Raw genomic sequence first — 7,153 nt, 5'->3', positions numbered from 1 at the left:
TGTAAACATTAACCTGCTAATCTTTGGAACACTTCAATCCATTAAATTTTGATACAGAAGGGATTAAAGGAGAAACCTTTTCTTAGCCTCATCACAGTGCAGGAGCAGTAACACATCATGTTTCCATCAGTCATCATACTGTCATCATGATGTCATTGTGAGATGGTTAATTGTTGGCTGAAAGTTGGAGTAATGTGAATTTCAGTATTTATTAATAATTCACATTTACAGATACAGATTCCTTTCTGAAATGGTTATGTCATGCACTCCACCAGAGAGACTCCCTCGTGTGAGATCAGTCCTGAGCTGAGGAATAGCAACAAGTGACAGACAATGTGCACTGTTCCTCCATCAAAAACTCCCAGGACAGGGAGGGCATGAGGTTAGATACAGTGTAAAGCTCTCTACACTGTCCCCCATCAAACACTCCCAGGACAGGGACAGCATGGGGATAGACAGACAGTAAAGCTGCTTCTACACTGTCCCACTCCCAGTCACTGTGCGTGCCTCTCGTCTGGTGCCATTGATGATCACTAGTTGATCATTTTCTCCATCTGTACTGGAGCTGTCAATGCCATAACTTCTTCTCAGTGTGACAGCCACAATGAATCAGGCAGTGTGTTCCTGGGTTGGGACTTGTTGCTAACAACACTGTCGTTGTAGTGTTTGGGTGGAGCTGTAATTTGCTGTCAGTGCTGGAGTGGAATTTTGATCTGGCTGTGGTGGTCTTTCCTGTGAATGACGCAGGGACTTTAGTAATGTCTTGTCAGTGACGCGCATTTCCATCCGTACAGGAACCACTTCTCACTGTGCTCCTGGAATTTCAACTTAAAAAAGATGATCCTGAAATCACACTTCACCACATTGCACTGAAATTGTAGTCCTCTCACTGAGTGAGCGTCCCCTCACTGCTCTGTGTCCAACTTTCTCCCTCTCTTTGATCTTGTTTATGGCACTCTGGATGTTAGGTTGGTAAAAACATCTGAGCTGAGACCACAATAGTATCCATGATGTGGAGGTGCCAGTGTTAGAATGGGGTGGATAAAGTCAGCAGACATACAACACTAGGTTATAGTCCAACAGGTTTATTCAAAATCACAAGCTTTCATAGCGCTGCTCCTTCGTCAGGTGAAGCCACTTGATGAAGGAGCAGCGCTCCAAAAGCTTGTGATTTTAAATAAACCTGTTGGACTATAACCTGGTGTTGTGTGACTTCTGACTCTAAGATAGCAGCAATTTGACTAGGGAGGGCATCACAATCAAGTCTGTGCATTGGGCAGAATGCAGGGTATGAAGGACCATGCAGTTATTGGAAATGGAGTGGCTGGATTTCCCCTTCCCCGCCTCCCTCTGCAGCTGGATTTCCAGATCCAGTGAGAGGGGCAACACCAACTTGAGCCCCTTGGACCCCACGGACACAGTGTGTGTCGCCAAGGCGATAACCTGGTGATGATAATATCAGCGCTGTCCCTCCTCACCTTGAAAACAGCGACACTCACCCTAAAAGTCAACATTGCCACAACTATGAGTCTCATTGCCCCAGAATGTGACATTCCCTTTGAACCTAACATCAGGAAATGGGGAGGCAATGGCCTAGTGGTATTATCGCTGGACTGTTAATCCAGTGACCCAGATAACGTTCTGGGGACCCAGCTTCGAATCCTGTCCATGGCAGATGGTGGAATTTGAATTCAATAAATATCTGCAATTAAGAATCTAATGATGACCACAAATCCATTGCTGATTTTCGGAAAAACCCATCTAGTTCACTAATGCCCTTTAGGGAAGGAAACTGCCACCCTCACCTTGTCTGGCCTACATGTGACTCCAGACCCACAGCAATGTGGTTGACTCTTAACTGCCCTCTGGGCAATTAGGGATGGGTAATAAATGCTACCTGGTCAGCAATGCCCCTCATCCCATGAATGAATAAAGGGGAAAAAAAAATGGGACATGGACTGAGTGCAGCAGTATGGCTGCTCCTGGTTAGTTAGAAAGACAATTGAAACTCCTTTCAGAATGGTGATGGACTGGGGAAGAGGAAGTGGCATGTGGAGCCTTCTGATCAGAGATTGTTAAAATCTACTGTGCGTGCACAAAAAATATAATGTTGAACATTTAACTCAAGGCCCTTTAATATAAGTAAACAAGAATTGAGCAATGGTATCGAGATGTTTATGTGACAGTTTCAGAAGGTGTGCTAGGTCCAGATATTCAGAGCTCTGGAACAAAGGGGTGTAAACAAAGTTCAGATACAGACAAATCTGAATGTTGTATCAGCCACGATCCTATTGAATAGCAGAACAGACTCAATGGGCCAAATGGCCTACTCCTGTGCCTGTTTCTTATGGTCCTCAAAGTGGAGCAGGCTCAGAGGGGACAAAATAGGCCACTCCTACTCCAACAGGCACCATTAATGCTACTTTTAAAAATTGGACATACCAGGCTTAAAAACAAAAACTCTCTCAACATATCCTTCCATTTCCCACAGCAGTTCCCTGACTTCCTCTCAGTGACATTGATACTGTTCGATGTAACCACTTGCTGGATCAGGATTGTCTTTCATTCTATTTGTGTAAAGCAGTTTGTGACTTCAGTGGAGGGCAGCACGGTGGCTCAGTGGTTAGCGCTGCTGTCTCACAGTGCCAGGGGCCTGGGTTCGATACCAGCCTCAGGTGACTGTTTGCATGGAGTTTGCACATTCTCCCCGTGTCTGCATGGATCCCCTCCGGGTGCTCCAATTTCCTCCCACAGTCCAAAGATGTGCAGGTTAGGTGCTAAATTTCCCATAGTGTCCAGGGATATGTAGGCTAGGTGGGTTAGCCATAGGAAATGCAGTGTTACAGGGATAGGGTAGGATGCTCTTCAGAGGGTCAACATGAACTCAATGGGCTGAATGACTTGCTTCCACACTGTAGGGATCCTGTGTATGAGGAAAGACTGCATCAATTAAGGTTATATTCACTGGAGTTTAGGAGAATGAGGGGATCTCATAGAAGCCTATACATTTCTAGCGAGACTAGACAAGGTAAATGCAAAAAAGGATGTTCCCAATGACCAGGGAGTCCAGAGCCAAAGGAAACAGTCTAAGGATACTGGGTAGCTCATTTAGGACTGAGATGACGAGAAATATCTTCAGCCAGAAAGTGGTGAGCCTGTGGAATTCTCTATCACAGAAAGTAGTCAAGGGCAAAATATCAAATGTTTTCAAGCAGAAGTTTGATACAGTTCTTCAGGCCAAAATAATCATAGAGGATGGGGAGAAAGCAGGAACACGGGACTGAGTTGAATGATCAGTCCATGATCATATAGAATGGCAGAGCAGAGCCGAATGGCCAACTCTGCTTTTGGCTTCAATGTACCTTCTGGAATCTGGAATCTTCTAAATAAAACTTGAACCTCCTGTTTTGAAGCAAAAACCAAATTGCTTTAATGTGCCTACTCTGCATGTATAAACACAAATTCATTTAATGAATGAAGACTACAGTGATTCTCCCAAGGTACTCCCTTGCAGTCACTTGCAACTGATATATTTGGCTCACTGTTCCAAATTGACTTTCTGACCTTAATAAAAAGTTCTCAGAATTAACTCACAACTGCCTCTACTTTGAAATCCAAAAAGATTTTATACTATGTATCTTTCATCACAGTACATTCTTGAGGGACAGACTGCCTTAAGTTACAATCAGTGGCCACACACACAGGCCAGCTGATAGACGCTTATCCCAACTCTCTGTCTCATATTCCAACTCCCTGTCTCATATTCCAACTCCCTGTGATTAACCAGCTCCCAGCTTCTCTCAGCTCCCTGTCTATCCAGCCCCTTCCTCTCATTCCCAGTGTCACTGAGATTACAACCACTCCCACTTCCTGCTATCTCTCAGCCACAATTCTCCACTTTAGACTCATTCCTGTTTTCCATCCTCAGCATTTCTTCCTTTGAACGAAAATACCACACTCCAACATCATGTGAGTGGATTAGTTACATCAAACACAGGCAGTAGAGTGGAGAAAGATCAGAGAGTTAAAAATAGTTTGAGCGTTAGTCATTACATCAGTCTCCAGCTTGTCTGAATTCAAGCTAGCCCAGTTTGTAAATCAGGGGAATCCTAACCGAAAAAACAGGGAGTTTCCGGGAAGACATGCTTGCTGTAATAAAGTCCTATTCTCAGCTTGTTTGATACATCAGGAATGGATGATAAGCCAGCAGCAAAAGGTTATTTGGTCAGAGAGGAAGGTGAGTTACTAACAGATGGTGTCCTCATAACCTCTGGCCCCAGGAGGGCTATGTTCATGAAGGTTGTGAGTACTCTGGAGAAATATACTATAACCCAGCGGATCAGTGCCTAGGTTCAGTCCGTGATTACGATGACAGGTCAAGGTGCACACTCTGGCCAGGGTTATGGGGTGAATGTTACGTCTCTGGTCATAGGTCAGCACCCAGTCAGCCAGTACTGTGACCCAATGACCCTACTCAGCATTGGTTATCTTTCCAATCACATGGGTCAGCAGTGGCTAAGCCTACACCCCATGCTTGGGTAAATGAGAGGGACAAGCAGGAAGAGGAATGTTCCTCATCTTGCTACACCCCATCCCACCTCCCTCTTCCTCCCAACCCCCCTTCACACAGGGTCAGTTATTCCAGCTTTCTCTATTCCAGTCTCCCACCCCCCTTCACACAGGGTCAGTTATTCCAGCTCTCTCTATTCCAGTCTCCTACCCCAGTTCACACAGGGTCAGTTACTCCAGCTCTCTCTATTCCAGTCTCCCAGCCCCCTTCTCCTGTCACAGCACCAATGGAGCACTGGCTACCTCATGGACCCATTGAGTAATCAACGTGTCTCATGAGGCCATTCAGTCCATCAGCTGTAAATATACGAGTCCACATGCTGTACCCAGAAGATCTCCTTCCCAAAGCCAACATCTGATCCAACCCCAGGAGGAATGCTGGCTTCAGACAGATGCCCTGATGGAGCAATGTCTTTAAAGTGGACGTTGGCACAGCGGTTCTCTGACACGAATCTGGAGGTCTGAGTTGTCAGGGCGGTCCAGAGGAGGGGAGCCCTCTTCTACCAAACAGCACTACAACATAAGCAGCAAGAGATAGACAGAGCTAAGCGATCTCACCACCAACAGATCAGATCTAAACTCTGCAGTTTGGCCACATCCAGTCGGGAATGGTGGTGGACAATTAAACAACTCACTGGAGGAGGAGGCTTCACAAATATCCCCATCCTCAATGATGAAAGAGCCCAGCACATCAGAGCAAAACGTAAGGCTGAAGCTTTCACAGCAATCTTCAGCCAGAAGTGTCAAGTGGATGATCCACCTCAGCCTTCTTCAGTGGTCCCCAGATACCACTCTTCAGCCAAGTTGTTTCACTCCACATGATATCAAGAAATGGTGAGAGACACTGGACATTGCAAAGGCTACGGGCCCTGACAACATTCTGGCAATAGTACTGAAGACTTGTGCTCCAGAACTTGCTGCTCCCCTAGCCAAGCCGTTCCAGTACAGTTACAACACTGGTATCTATCCAACAATGTGGAAAATTGCCCAGATATGTTCTGTACATAAAAAGCAGGATAAATCCAACCTGGCCAATTACCGCCCCATCAGTCTCCTCTCGACAATCAGTAAAGTGGTGGAAGGTGTCAGTAACAGTGCTATCAAGCAGCACCTGCTCAGCAATAACCTGCTCAGTGACGCCCAGTTTGGGTTCCCCCAGGGCCACTCAGCTCCTTACCTCATTACAGCCTTGGTTCAAACATGGACAAAAGAGCTGAATTCCAGAGATGAGGCGAGAGAGGCCTTGCAACTAGGAATAAGTAATAAATGCTGACCTAGCCAGCGACACCCATATTACTTTAATTAATAAAGAAAAATGATAACAATCTGGAGTCGAAGCACATTAGATGAGGCACGTTAGGCTGGGCCTAACTTAAGTTAGGTTAGTAATAACTGTCACAATCCATTTTAATCACTCTCTGTGATTATAGAGTGAGGATGTATTTGCACATGTTGTTGAGTCACCGTGTGATCCACAATGAGAGAGCAATCTTGCTGCCCAGACATGTTCTACTTCAGACACTGCTGTTAACCACTCTGTTAGGTTCTTCAGTCAGACACCCCCACCACCAGAGGAATTGCTGAGAGGTCAGCTCACTGAGCTCTATCTGTCAGGCCCCAATAGCTTGAGAGGGTATGGGATGAGAAGATGGAGCCAGAATAAGAGGGTGGAGACAAGGTCCAAGAGGAGGGTGCAATGAGTCTCATGAGGAGATATGAAGCCACATGACTGACTATAAGCTACTTGATAGGGGACTGGGAGCTGGGATAGGGGTCAGCAAACTGGGATAGGGGACTGGGAACTGGAAGAGGGGACTGGGAGCTAGGATATGGGACTAGGATAGGGATCTGGGATAGAGGACTGTGAAAGGGAGCTGGGATAGGTGAGTGGGAACTGGGATAGGGGACTGGGAGCAGGGATAGGGGATTGTGATAGGGGACTGGGAGCTGGGAAGGGGTTTGCGGAACTGGGCTAGGGGACTAGGATAAGGCTCTGGGAGCTGGGATAGAGGGCTGAGAAAAGGAGCTGGGATAGGGGTCTGGGAGCTGAGAAAGGAGAAAGGGAACTGGGAATTGGGATAAAGGTCTGGGAGCTGGGATAAGTGAGGAGCTGTTAGGGTATGGAACTGAGTGATGGGTTGTAGGACTAGGAACTGGGATAAGGGACTGGGAGTTTGGAAAAAGGACTGGGATTTGGGACTGGGAGTTCCAATATAGGACTGGATAAGGGACAGGGAGTTGTAATGGGGACCGTTTATTTAGTTATTGTAACTAAGCAAACAGACTCTTTGTTATCCAATTGGTTATCCCCTTCGTCACCATTCCTACCACATTGACCATTCTGAATCTCTCTGTCATTAATCTCTCATTCCTTGTCTGTGTTCTTTCCTTCACTGTCTGCAGCCATTCTACTCTGTATACGTCGCCAGCTCCATTTCTCCTGGGGGACTTTCTCTCTCCCCCGTTCCTTAATGTGAAGGATGAGTGTTCTCTTTAAAATGAATCAAAATGACTCAGTGGCAAACCACTGTGAATGGGCATTAAACAATTGTAAAACCTACTGCCAAGGGCTGTGATTGGAAAA

This window comes from Rhincodon typus, chromosome 25 (assembly GCF_021869965.1).
Source record: "Rhincodon typus isolate 14 chromosome 25, sRhiTyp1.1, whole genome shotgun sequence".
NCBI lineage: Eukaryota > Metazoa > Chordata > Chondrichthyes > Orectolobiformes > Rhincodontidae > Rhincodon > Rhincodon typus.
This window is presented reverse-complemented; position numbering follows the sequence as displayed.